The sequence below is a fragment of the Sciurus carolinensis genome, chromosome 10 (assembly GCF_902686445.1).
Source record: "Sciurus carolinensis chromosome 10, mSciCar1.2, whole genome shotgun sequence".
NCBI classification, from domain to species: domain Eukaryota; kingdom Metazoa; phylum Chordata; class Mammalia; order Rodentia; family Sciuridae; genus Sciurus; species Sciurus carolinensis.
In genome coordinates this window covers 139,104,730-139,118,871 of record NC_062222.1, presented here as the reverse complement: position 1 = coordinate 139,118,871, position 14,142 = coordinate 139,104,730, and the positions used below count along the sequence as shown (strand labels likewise).

Sequence of the window (14,142 nt, the reverse complement as noted above, 5' to 3'; positions counted from 1 at the left end):
TGTGCCCATGGACTACCTGTTGCTTTTGTAGGTGAACCTCTTTGTTGATGCTGGTTTAAGATCACTGACATTTTAAAATAATGATGATAATTTACACACAGTAAATTACCCTTTTTCTTTAAAAATAACACAAAAATTTCTCATTACCACAGTTAAGATGCAGAACATTTGCAGAACATTTGCATCACCTTATAAAGTTCCCTTGTTCCCCTTGGTAGTCAGTATCTGGCCCCTCCCAGTAATCACAGACCTGATTTTGCCCCCATAGTTCTACTTTTTCTAGAGTGTTCTATAAACTCTGTCACTTGGCACAACACTCTTGAGCACCATCCATGTTGTTGGATGTGTCAGTAGTTTTCTTTTTATTGCTGAAAGCATTGTGTAGATAAACTAGTTTACCCTTCCCTAATTAACTGGAGGGGCCTTCCAGATTTGGGCTGTTTAGTAAAAAACTTTGAAGGACCTTTGCACATAGACCTTTCTGTGGGCATCCTCTCGGCATATTGCTGCATTGGTTTACTGGACTTTCATCAAGGACTTTGCCTCTGTGCCATTGAGAGATGTCTGCCTATAGTCTTATTTTGTAATGTTCAGGAAAGAAGTTAAGATGTGTCCCCATTTCTTCTCCCTTCTGGGAGAGTTTGTACGGAATTGGTGTTACCATTTCTTCCTTAAGCATTTTTGCTTTCTGCTTCTCTCATTCTGTTAGGACTAGTGCAGGCAGTGCGTAGAGAGCCCCAGGCTGAGGGAGCTACTGGTTGTGCACCTGTGAGGCTGATTGTCTGCAGTGGTGTGTGCTACACTCTTGTATCTCTGTGGACTTGAGGGAGCGGTCATTCTCTACTTCCTACGTGGCACTGTTCAGCCTGTGTTGGGGCAGCCCTGTGTTTGGGGCCTCAGGGGCAACTTTCCTGGCAAGCCCTGCCCCATCAACCAGACTCTGCTTGTTTCTGCAAGGGTCTGTCCTTTGCTTTTCTCTATGCTAATCCTGGGCATAGGGTGCCTGCCCTCCTCAGCCCTGAAGGCTTTTGCTTCCTACAGAAGAAGGGTTGGTCAGCAAGGTGGGTGGCTTCTTGCAGGCTTCCTAGGAATGCTTTGGGGCTTCCAGGGGTTAGACTCCTTTGCTGGCCACACTTATTGAGCTGTTTTTCTCCTGCTTTTATGGCCTCCTTCTGTTTTCCTCATTTTGTCAGAGGTGAAAGAGTGAGGGTGTCCCTTTCTCCTTGGAAAGACTTATTGCCCCTTGTTGTAAAGTTCATCTGGTAGCTTTTGTTCTTGGTTGGCTCCAAGTTAGATTTTATGAACTGTGGTTCTGTCTCATTGGGGTGGGAGCTCTGGGAGCACTGTTCTGCAGTTTTCTGACCCCCTAGGGAAAGTGGAACTGAATTGTTCTCTTCTAGATAAACATTGTGTGATCGCTGGTGGTCATATTAGATTAGATTTTTTTTTTTTTAACCTGCCTTCCAGTGTCACGTTGTATCTCCCTAGAGTCCTCATCTGTAGCTACCCAAGAGCAGCCTATCTTCCATACATTCTCATGCCCAGACACCTACTCTTCTTCTTTGTGGTGCAAGTGCAAAGCTGTTTTCTGCTGCCTTAGTACTCTGATGTAACCACACATGTCTCTAGGTATAACTTTTGGTTGCGCTTCTTCAGTGAATAAAATTAGTTTTGTTAAGTTACAGTCTTAGGAGATGTTATAGTTATTAGTACAAACTTATTAGATGTCATAGTTATTAGACCCATGTAGGGGTCTCTTTTCAATTCCTGCTTTATCTGCGGTTATTTGTGGTTTTATTTTAATCATTTTTTTAAAAGTCTGTCAGGTTTGTTTTTTTCTTTCTTTCAAAGAAGCAATTTTTTCTTTTATATTTTAAAATTATTTTTAAGTACTGGGGATTGGATCCAGGTTGCTGTACCATGGAGTTACATCCCTATCCTTTTTTATTTTTTAAGACAGGGTCTTGTTAAATGACCCAGACTGGCCACAGCCTCAGCCTCAGCCTCTGATCACAGGAGTGTGTGTACCACTGTGCCTGGCACAACTTGTTATATTTAAAATAACTATTTTTTTCACTTTGTTTCATTAATTACTGTTACTTTATATACACGTGTTGTGTGTGGTTGGTTAATTAATGCAATGGTAGACATCATAGAAAAATTTTAGAGGCATGAAAGAGAGTAGTGCACAGTAAATTTCGTCCAGCATCTGCCTCTTCATCTTCTTTACTTCCAGAGGGCTCTGCTTCTAACAGGTGATTGTGTCACAGAATGTTTTCTTGGAAGGTGGTAATAGCAAACACCACAGTGTTTTTGAGTTACAGGCAGCTCTTAGTGACTCAAGGATAGGTCCCCCAGTTTCTCATTGCTCCTGAGGAATGATTTCCATTGCCACAGCCAGGCAGGTGCACACCGGAGCTGGATGCTGTTTTCTAGGTCTCTTCTGAACATTGCCTAACAGGGCTTGATAGAGCCAGAGCCTGAGCCTGAACCTGAGCCTGGGCCTGGGCCTGGGCCTGGGCCTGGGTGTCAGCTGCTTAGGGGAGTTGCATTCCTCCCCTGTGGGGAAATGACAGACACAAGTGGGGAGTTAACTGGCACTGTTCTCTTTGGTGTCTTCTCCTTTTAAAATTTTAATCACGTAGCCACAGCATTACTGTTCTGACCTCACCTGGAAGCCTGTGAGAACTTGATCCAGGCTCAGCCTGCCTGCTTTCCTCCTGTCTGATTGGCAGGCAGCCATAAGAAACCACTGGGCCATCACTGTACCATGCCGTTGGTGGCTGCCACTAATCTAGATTTATCTTCTTCACAGTTACTCTCCTGCCTTCCTACCTTGGATACTTACCTGTCAGTTTTCATTATTTTGTTCTGATATGTGCTAAACCTCTTAACTATTGCTATCGATTCTGAAATGGTAGTTTCATTGACTCACTTTAAAGTATTACCTAGTTTTCACCCATGAACTACTTTAGAGTTTATTAAGTGTCTAAACATCTAATTCTTGAATTATCTTTAATCATATTGACTTTTTAAAATTAAATTTATTTTTCACTAATACATAAACATTAAAATTACACACACTAGTGGGGTGTTTGAATAACATGTATATTGTGTAATGTGTTTAAGTTAGTTTAAACATACCTGTCTCCTCAAACATTTATCATTTTTTTTATGGTGAAAACTTTGAAAATCCTTTCTTCTAGCTTTTGAAATGTACAAATTATTATTTTTGTCTCTAGTTGCCTTACTATGCAAGAGCACACCTGAGCTTTTTGCTCCTTTCTAGCTATAAAATTCATTGCTATCACCGTTGGATATCATGCTCTATATTATAGTGATTCTTTGCCAGCTATTTACAGTTCCTAATTCTGATACAAAGTTAAGTTTTTGTAAATGTTCTGCATGATCCTGAGTATGACCTTTTCTCTGGACTTGGGTGGAGGGTTCTGTGGGCAGCTATTAATCTGTTGTGAATTGGGTACTTAAATCCTTGTTTCTGTGATCATCATTTCTTGTGTGCTTATTTTACCAATTTGAAATCAGTCTAAATCTCCTACTCTGTGTGTTTCTTTCTCTTTGTTTCCTTATAAATATTTCCACTTTGGCTCTGCATGTTTGCAGTTGTACTGGGTGTCCACAGCTTAAAGACATTGCATCTCGGCGCATCCTTTCTTTGTTGCCTTGGAGCCTTCTATGGGGGTGTCTTTCTCCTGGAAGCGATTTGGGGTGTTGACCTGTAGCTTCTAAAGCACTTGCCCTCCTTCCTTCTTGTGGCCTTTCCTTTCCCATTTCTGAGAAGTGTGTTTTAGGTGTTGGAGTGCAGTCAGCAGAGAGGTAGACAATTTGGTTTCACTGAGTGTCTACTTCTTAATGGTGAAATTGATCTCTGCTGTGATTGCTAATGTATTCGTGGTGGTTAGTGCCACCACTAGTCAAAGATCAGGTGTGTTGCCTTTATCCCATGTTCCCCAAGTAGCCCTCCTAGCCATTCCCTGGTCCTCACAGCCCCATTGTGCTGAGGGTATGCTGTCACTCACCCTCTTGCCTTTGTTGCTCATATCACTTAAGTGTCTAAACATTATAGTTTGGTTTTCCTGGTGTTTTGAATTTTGTAAAAATGTATTCATGCAGTGTGCAGTTAAGCTCCAGATTCATACATGCTGTCATTCCTTCATTTCCATTGCTGCGCACTGTTTTCCTTTGGGAACACACTGTATTTCATTTCCATATTTCGCCATTATGAGCTATCCTCTTGGAGCACACTGTAGACTATTGTGTTGTCTTAAAAGGAGGGAAGGAGTTGCTATAATATAGGGGATTTATGTAATCAATTGATGGCATATTAAGATTAATAGCACATTTTAAAATACAAATTATTTTCCAAACCAAAAATAATTTAGTGAGTAGAGTGACAGCAGATATTTTTACAAATTTCTTTACTGTTTGGATTATAGAAGAAAACTGGGTTCTTCTATGTGCTTTTGTGTTTAGTCTCTTGTGATAGGTTGCCTTGATTGAAATAAATGAAAAAAATTTAATAACTTTCAGATAATTGTGAGTATTCTGGTTTAGGCTGCCAAACAACCTGTCTGCCTGCCTTGCTTCCTTTGTAGGGATTGAACCCAGGAGCACTCTAGCCTTTTTTATTTTATTTTGAGACAAAGTTGCTAGGTTTCTCAGGCTGGCCTCAAACTTAACTTCTTCCTGCCTTGACTTTCTGAGTAGCTGGGATTATAGGTGTACACCATCTTGGGGAAGTGATAATTTCTTGACGGTTAGTTACCACCCATAGAGGCAGGTGCAAGCTTTCCTAAATTCTGATCTTTCCCCTCCCCCTTTTTATACCAGGGATTGAACCCAGAGGCACTTAACCATTGAGCCACACCCCCAGGCCCACTCTGTCCCCCTTTCCAGTGGCATGATAGTTTATTTTAAAAAATTGTACCTCCAGCTTCCCCACCACCTGTCAATCTGCGTTCCACCCGCCTCTTCCATTTCAGGAATTTCCAGCCTCCCCGTCACCTGTCAGTCTGCGTTCTGCCTGCCTCTTATGTTATAGGAATTTCCGATTTACGCTGCCGTCATCTTCCTGCCTCCCACGTTACGTCCTAACATGTTATTGGTCCATCAGTCAGTCTGCAAGAATTCTCCTCCGCAATGGGTTCCTCCCAGCTCGCGAAATTCCAGTATCTGGGAGAAGCCTTACGCCATCTTGTCTTTCTTTTCTTTTTCTACCCTGAGCAGACCTTATCTGTCTCCATAAATAAAGTCTTTTGCGTGAAAAAAAAAAAAAAATTGTACCACACTGATCATGATAATGGCTTTTCTCTCCAGTCCCCCAGCCCTTTTTTATATTTTATTTAGAGACAGAGTCTCACTGAGTGACAGACCTCACTAATTTACTGAGGCTGGCTTTGAACTCACCGTCCTCCTGTCTTTAGCCTCCTGAGCCATTGAGATTTCAGGCATCTGCCACCATGCTCAACCCCAAATTCTGATCTTTGCTCAGAAAAATTATGATTGTGAGAAAAACTCAGATTTTATGATTAGCTACACATAGCATCAGTTGTTTTCCTTAAAGTGACAGGTTCATTTTGTCCATTTTTGGGAAATATTTGGCAAGTATCCAAGTCTAGATCACCATAGTTTGGTCTGTCAATCATTCTTTCAAGTAAAATTGGCCTTTCATGGGTGGAGTGGAGTGTTGTGCTCAAAGTGCATCACGTCATGCCTTTCTAGAGCAGCCCTCCTTGGGAAGGCTGCAGAGTACTGTGCGTGCTCTCCTGTTTCATCCCTCAGAACACTCAGAAGACATGTACTCGTGGTCGAGAGCTAATACAAATGTTGACTTGACTGCCTCAGGGACATTGTTGGTGAAGCTGGCTTTTCCACTGAAACCCTGAGGAGCACGGTGTCACTAGTGCTTCGCTCCATCAGCCCTCAACACAGGTCAGAGTGCTGGGATTTGCCACCATTGTGTTTGCTGTAATGTAGACATGAGCACAGTGAAAAAGTAGAGGGCATCTTGATACTCATATGGCAGTGGTTTTGACTAGTGGACCTGCCAAAGGGTATCAGGGCCCATGGACACACTGTTCTCTCAAGTTGTTTTGTTCTGATTGGTTTATGGGATTTCATTTCTTTTTTTTTAATTAAAATTTTTATTTTTACAGAACTGCATTTTGATTCATTGTATACAAATGGGGTACAACTTTTCATTTCTGTGTGTATACAATGTAGATTCACACCATTCATGTAATCATATATATACGTAGGGTAATACTGACTTGTCTCATTCTACTATCTTTCCTTCCCCCACCCTCTCCCACCCCATTTTCCTCTACACCATCCATTCTTCTCTTCCCCTCCACCACCCCCCTCGTTATGTATCTTCATCCACTTACCAGAGAAAACATTCAGCCTTTGGTGTTTTGGGCTTGGCCTATTTCACTTAGCATGATGTTCTTCAACTCTATCCATTTACCAGCAAGTGCCATACTTTTATTATTCTTTATGGCTGAGTAATATTCCATCGTGTATATATACCATTCATCAATTGAAGGGCATCTCGATCGGTTCCACAATCTAGCTATTATGAATTGAGCAGCTATGAACATTGATGTGACTGCATCCTCTAGTGTGCTGATTTTAAATTCTTTGAGTATAAACTGAGGTGTGGGATGGCTGGGTCAAATGGTAGGTCCATTCCAAGTTTTTTGTGGAATCTCCATGCTGCTTTCCAGAGTGACTGTACCAATTTGCAGCTCTACCAGCAATGTATGAGTGTGCCTTTTCCCCCACATCCACGCCAACACTTATTATTGCTTGTATTCTTGATAATAGCTGTTCTAATTGGAGTTAGATGAAATCTTAGAGTGGTTTTTAATTTGCATTTCTCTAATTACTAGAGATGATGAGCACTTTTTTCATGTATTTGTTGATCAGCTGTGTATCTTCTTCTGTGAAATGTCTGCCTAGTTCCTTAGCCCATTTATTGATTGGGTTCTTTGTATTTTTGGTGTAAAGTTTTTTAAGTTCTTTATAAATTTTGGAGATGAGTGCTCTGTCTGAAGTGTGTGTGGAAAAGATTTTCTCCCACTCTGTAGGCTCTTTTTTCACATTATTTATTGTTTCCTTTGCTGAGAAAAATTTTTTTAGTTTGAATCCATCCCATTTATTGATACTTGCTTTGATTTCTTGTTCTTTGGGGGTCTTGTTAAGGAAGTCTAGTCCTAAGCCAACGTGATGGAGAGGATTTCTTTATATATGCAGAATATATGTAAAACATTTTTATATAGTCATAATATGTTCATTCTTAGATATTCCCTTAATTCTTTATTTTTCACTTGTATTTATGTTGGCTTTTATGAACACAGATTTTTCTTTTTTGGCACTGGGGATTTAACTCAGGGCTGTTCTAGCACTGAACTATGTACCCGCCCTTTTTTTATTTTTGAAACAGAATCTTGCTAAGTTGCCCAACCTGCCCTTGAACTTGTGATCTTCCTGCTTTAGACTCCACTATCTCTGGGGTTAGAGGAATGTATCACTGTGCTTGACCAAAAGTTTTAAGTTTTGATCAGTACAGTTGATCAATTTTTTAACAACTTGTGCTTTTTTGTTCTTTGTAGGAAATTCTGGCTATCCAGAGTTATTAAAGATTTTTTTCCCTTTGTTTTTGTTTTACATGTCTTCAAGGTTTAGCTTGTACTCTTTTGTATATGATTCATTTTGAACAAAGCTTTGTATCTGTTGTAAAGTGAGCGTTGTGGGCATCCTTTGACATATCATATTCAGGTGTTCTAGGACTATTTGTTGAAAAAGACAAATTTTTCTTGTTCAGTTACCTTTGTTAAGTTCCAGGCCAGCTCAAGCAACTTAGCAAGACTGTCTCAAAATAAGATATAAAAAGAATTGGGGATGTAGCTCAGTGGTAAGGATCCCTGGACTCAATTCCCAGTACCATCTCCCCATGCTCCCCCCAAATCAGTTGATCCCATATCTATGGATCAATCGATTCCTTCCTTCCTTCTTTCCCTTTTTTTTTTTTTTTGTACCAGGGATGGAACTCAGGGGTGCTCAGCCATTGAGCCACATCCGCAGCCCTTTTATATTTTTTTAAATTTTGGGACAGGGTCTCACTAAATTGTCTAGGGCCTCACCAAGTTGCTGAGGCTGACCTTGAACTTGGTGATCCTTTTGTCTCAGTCTCATAATTCACTGGAATTATAGGTATGTGTCCCTGGCTACAGATCTGTTACTTGAGTCCATTTTGTGCTTATACTGCCCTCATTCCTGAAAGAGTAAGTCGTGAAATTTTGTAGTAGATGCCCTCCAAATTCTTTTCCTGTAATAGATGCCCACTTCTTTTTTTTTTTTTTTAGATGCCCACTTCTGTTTTGATCTACAGAAGTGTCTTAGTTTTTCCAAATGCTTTGCATTTCCACATAAAATTTAGAATCAGCTTGTCAGTTTCTACAGAAAAGCCTGATAGAATTTGATTTGCATTGTGTTGAATATCTAGGTTAATTTTAAGGAGAATTGACATCTTAACTATATTAAGCCTTCCAGTTCACACTGTTTGTTATATCATGATCTTTTAAGTCTGTTTTTAGTATTGCTTTATAGTGGCCAATGTGTGGACCTTATAGATAGTATTCTTTTTACCAAGTATTTAGTATTTTTCTTACTATCTTAATTGTACGTCTTAAAAGTTTCAGTATCCAACTGCTTATTGCTAGTATATAGAAATGTAATTTCTAGGGCTGGGGATATAGCTCAGTTGGTAGAGTGCTTGCCTTGCAAGCACAAGGCCCTAGGTTCAATCCCCAGCACCGCAAAAAAAAAAAAAAAAAAAAAAAAGAAATGTAATTTCTATTGGTACTGTATCACATTGTGAGGAACATGCTCACCTGTCCAAATCCAAAGAATGGCCTGAGACAAAAGGCACAGAGTTGAGGCTGTTAATGGCAGTGTTGCAAGAGCCGGTGTCTGGGTGATCAGGCACACCCAGACCAGTTACACAGTCAGCATTTCATTCCCCAGTGTCCAAGGTTCCTTCCCTGGTGCCTCATTGGTTGAGTACCATGGGTGCATAGTCTTCCTGAACTCTGCCTAGGTTTTACTTTCTCCTGTTGGGTTATTTAAAGAAATGCACCTTTCCCTGTCCCCATTTCCCTTTGTCCCTCTTGGGGTAAATGCACTTCCAGTTTATCTTGGTTGGTCAGGTTGGCTCCTTTCCCTACCTCCTGTTTGTTGAAGGACTGTGAATCTGTCACAACTCAGGTATTAACTGCTGGTAACCATTTATTCTGTTTCCCCTTCGTCTTTTTTCTTTCTATATCCCCAATAATTTTACATTTAGAGCTAAATATTGTGTTTTGAAAATGGGCCACTGGACTTTCTGTTTCCCACAGTTGAAACCTCATTTATTAATTCTTGTGGTCTTTTGGTAGATTCCTTGGAATTTTTTCCATGTAGATCACACCATCTCAGACAATGTGTTTCTTCCATTCCAACCTGCATGTCTTTATTTTTTCTTATCTTACTCTGTTTTCCAGGACCTCCAGTAAGTGGTTGAATAGGACTGATACGAGTGGACACCTTTCTTTTATTGCTGATCTTAGGGGAAAGCATTCAATCTTTTCACTATTAAGTACTGTATTAGCTGTAGGATTTCAGTGAGAAGTTGAGTTTTAGTTTGCTGAGAGTTATCATCATAATTGGATATTGATTTTTGTTAAATTCTCTTTCATTGAAATGGTCACAGTTATTCATTTTCTTAGTTTTTTAACTAAATTATGATGATACTTGAAATGCTGGACAAACCTTGAATTTCTAGGATGGATAATCCATACTTGGTCATGGTCATGATATGTTCCCCTTTTATAGGTTTGCTCATGTTTTAAGGATTATTGTCTGCATTTATGGAGATTATTAGTCTGTAAATTTCTTGTTTCATAATATTTCTGTGTGGCTTTAGTGTCATAGAATGAACTGGGAAGTATTACCCCTCTTTAATCTTTTGGAAAAGTTTGCTCAGAATTGGTATTATTTCTCCCTTGAGTGTTTGGTACATGCAACAGTGGAGCCACCTTGGCCTGAGACTTGCCTCATTGGGAAGATTCTGAGCTGTGAAGTTCAATTTATTTTAGAGGTTGTCTGTTTCTTTGTTAGGGAGCTTTACTAGTTTTGTCTTTAAAGAAATTTGCCCATTTTTGTGTCAAATCTGTAGATGTGAAGTTGATCGGAATGTTCCTTTATTATTTTTTTGATTTCCATATGATCTGTAGTGATCCGTTCCCCTTTATTCCTTATGTCAGTTGTTTGACTTGTCTCTCTTTTTTTTTAATCTTCGTTAAGACTGGCTGAAGGTTTATGAATTTGATTGATCTTTTTGAAGAACCACATTTCTTTTTAATCAATTTTCTATTTTTTCTTTCATAATTTTACTCCTAAACTATATTTTTCTCATTCTTTCTGGTAGTAGATATCCACTTTTAACTGTAGTCCACAATTTTTGATATATTGAGTTTTTTATTCTGTTCAGAATATTTTATAATCACCCTTGTGATTCATTCTTTAGCTCAGTTGTTTATGTGTGTTTTTAAATTTCCAAATAGTTTATTGTTAATGATTATTAGTTTAATTCTTTTGTAATAAAAGAGCATACTTTATACAATTTAATTTTCAAATTTTTATTTAAGAAAACATTTGCTTTGTAGTCAATCTTGTGCTTGTTCCACAGGCATTTGAATAGCGCTGCATTCTGCTGCTGCTAGAGGAGTGTTCTGTGAGTGTCAGTGAGGTCATCTTTCCTGATGCTTTTGTCTCGTTCAGTTATTGACAGGAATGTTGAATTTCCAAATGTAATTCTGGATTGGCATGTTTCCTTGAGTTCCTGCTTCTTGTACTTTGAGCTCTGTTAATAGAATGCCTACCAGTTCAGCATTGTTACTTCTTTTTGTTGAATTCTTTTATCATCACCACCATCTCTCTTTGTCGCTACTAATATTCTTTGTCTATTATTCTTTCTGTTATTTGCTACTCTTACTCTCTTTTCTCCCAGACCAATTGAATCTTTTTTATGGTTCATTTTACCTCCTGTTGGTTTGTTACCTATATACCTTTTTGTTTTCACAGTTTTTCATGAGATGCTTCTAGTGTTTGCAATATCTCCTTTCAACTTTTCAACCTCTGCTTTCAAGGACTATCCTGCCACTTCACATGTAGTGTAAGGAACTTAAAGTAGGACACCTGAGAATCAATCTCTCTCTCTCTCTCTCTCTCTCTTTCTCTCTCTCTCTCTCTCTCTTTTGAGGTTCTGGGGATTGAACCCAGGGCCTTGTACTTGCCGCTACCAGCTGAGCCATATCCTTAGCCCAGAACTTCTTTTGGTGCCCTTGTAGTCTTTTTAAAAATATTTTTTTTAGTTGTTGATGGACCTTTATTTTATTTGTTTTTTTATATGTGGTGTTGAGAAATGAACCTGGGGGGCCGGGGAGATAGCTCTGTTGGTAGAGTGCTTACCTTGCAAGCACAAGGCCCTGAGTTCTGATCCCCGTTACCGCAAAAAAAAAAAAAAAAAAAAAAAAAAAAAAAGAGAAATGAACCTGGGACTTCACACATGCCAGGCAAGCACTCTACCACTGAACCACAATCCCAGCCTAACCCTTGTAGTCTTATACTTTCCTCCTATATATTAAAAATCTTACCATGTGTTTTTGTTAGTTTTGCTTTCAATAGTTTACACACACATACACACACATTTATTTATATGGGATTGAATGAACCCAGGGCCTTATACGTGCTAGGCAAGCACTATTACTGAGCCAAATTCCCAGGCCCTACCTCTACCTTTTTAAAATTTTATTTTGACACAGAGTCTTGCTAAGTTGCTGAGGCTGTCCTTGAACTTAATGATCTTCCTGCCTCAACCTCCTGAGTAGCTGTGATTATAATCATGTTCCACCACGTGCATCACATAGCAGTTTGTGATAGAAAAGCTTCACTGGAGTGGTTAGTGTGGTGTGTTTAGCAGAGCTTGGCTAGCAGGTGAGCATCACACCGATAATTAAACTGACATATTGTAACATAAGGAAAAAGTAACAAGGCACAGGAGGTCAGCTATCCAGACCTGTGAAGTGAGCCTTAAAGATCTGTTAGGCCAGATCTAGGAAGTAACCATGAGCTTTGGGACTGCAGGAGAGGACTCAGGGAGGAACTCAGAGGGAGGCCCCCTCCTTGGAGAGCATGGTCACAACCCACTGGGTACCAAGAGAAGCTCCCTGAGTTGCTGGGTGATGATGAAACTTGCTGGATAGCACCTGCTACCAAGTTCCTCTCACACCAAGGATAGAACTGCCTGCTGATGGGACTGAGAAGAGAAACATAGGAGGTCTCTAGGAACCTCTCTTCTTCAGTGTTCCTCCAGTGCCCTCTGCCCACAAAGTGGAATGTTGTGCCTGCCCTCAGTGGAGAAATGGGTTCCTTCATCACAGAGCTTGGCAAGCATGGGCCTGGAGCTGAGTGGTGAATCTGTTGAGGTCTGACTTACAGAACTCCCTTGGTCATTAGAAACTGTCCAAAGATCAGTGGATGAATGCTCCAAGCAAGGGGAAAAAGTATAATAGCGTAAACACAGAGGTCTGTTTAGGCAGCCTTGAAACTGTGGTAAGGAAGTAGATTTTATTCTGGAGTGATCTGGAGAACACAGCAGGGTTTATGCTGGGACCACATGAGCTCACTCTGGCTGGGCTTGAAAACATATCACAGTGGGAAGGGTAGAAATCAGGGGCCAGTAGAGCCCATGCAGTTCGAGGCAGGAGGTAACTGGAGCTTTTCCTGGCCTTGAAATAGTAGGGACAGAAAAACAGTTGGGGGATGTTGGATTGTTAGCATGAAGTGGAGCAGTTGGTATGGCCTGGGGAGAAGAGGAAGCCTTTGTGTGTTGAAGGCTCTCACCTGCTGCTGTGTAGGAATAACTTCTGTTTCCCTCACTACACTCAAGCTTTCCTGTCTGACTGCTTCTCCATTCCCATGATGACATCACTCAGACCACACTGTCTTTCTAGCCCCTTCTAGTATTGGAATTGTCTCCTTTTCAGGTATTCAAGTCCAGTCTGCTGAAAAACTCAACTGTGTTACTAATTCAGAGCTTCTCCCCACAGCTGTAGGAAGTGACATCAGAAATCACCAGGGAGGAGGGCAGTGGTGTGTATCTGGTGTCTTTCTGCCTTCTTTATGCAGGCTTCCTGGTGGATAAGGGGTTCTGGGAAGGAGGATTGGGGGTCTCCATCCTCTGCCAGGCTTTCTGACTGACTGAGGCCTGTTACCCTAACATGTTGCTGACCCTTGCTTGTAAGAAGCTGTCTAGTGTTTGGGCCTGCCACAGCAGAGTGCTATAGGCTGACTCACAAGCAGCAGGCATCTATTTCTCACAGTCTGAAGTCTGGGAGTCCCAGGCCTGTGCCCTTGTTGTTGGCGCCTCCTTAGCCTGAAGCACCCATTTTCTGTGGGGTCTTTCATGACCACACAGCTTCTGCCCTCCCCTCTGGCACACAGTTCTGGCTCCCCTCTGCTCACTGGAGGTAGGGGGTGGACTCACCAGACTTTTACACTTCAGAATCTCATATCACTGTATGTCAAACCCTTGAGACCTGATAGACCCTTGGAGGAGTTTCTTGCACCTCTACTGGGGTGGTGATGTGTGTAGTATGTGCATAAGCCTCACCAAACCAGGTGAGTGAGCCTCAGCTGACACCCAGTTTCTGGGAGGGCTGCTCACTGAGTTCTGCAGGAGGGAAGGGTGCAACTCTCTGCACTCAAAAGCGTTCCCTGTAGGAGTCTGTCCTGGGGCTCTGTGCTACCCCTCCCCAGCTATTGGGGTGCATTGGAACTGGCTGCACCAGTCGTGAGCCCTGGTTGGGGTTCTCCAGTGCCCTGGCTCACCTTAGCAGCATCTTTCTCTGTGCCAGCTGGGTGGGTAATTGGGAGGGAGAAGGGGAAGAGGATAGGTTGTGTTTTTGTTCTCTATAGCAGTGATTGGTGAAGTCCTTTCCCTCCTTGGGGGATGGACTACATCATCTAATCCTGCCACATCCTGTCATCTTTGCTCAGAGCTTCCTTTTCCTCAGTCAG

General features: G+C 41.1%; 1 protein-coding gene across 12 annotated transcripts in view; it reads left to right on the top strand.

The window, feature by feature from the left end:
- Fam193a (family with sequence similarity 193 member A) overlaps positions 1–14,142 on the top strand; it is a 139,545-nt gene that overhangs the window by 52,664 nt on the left and 72,739 nt on the right. The gene's annotated exons all lie outside the window — the stretch shown is intronic.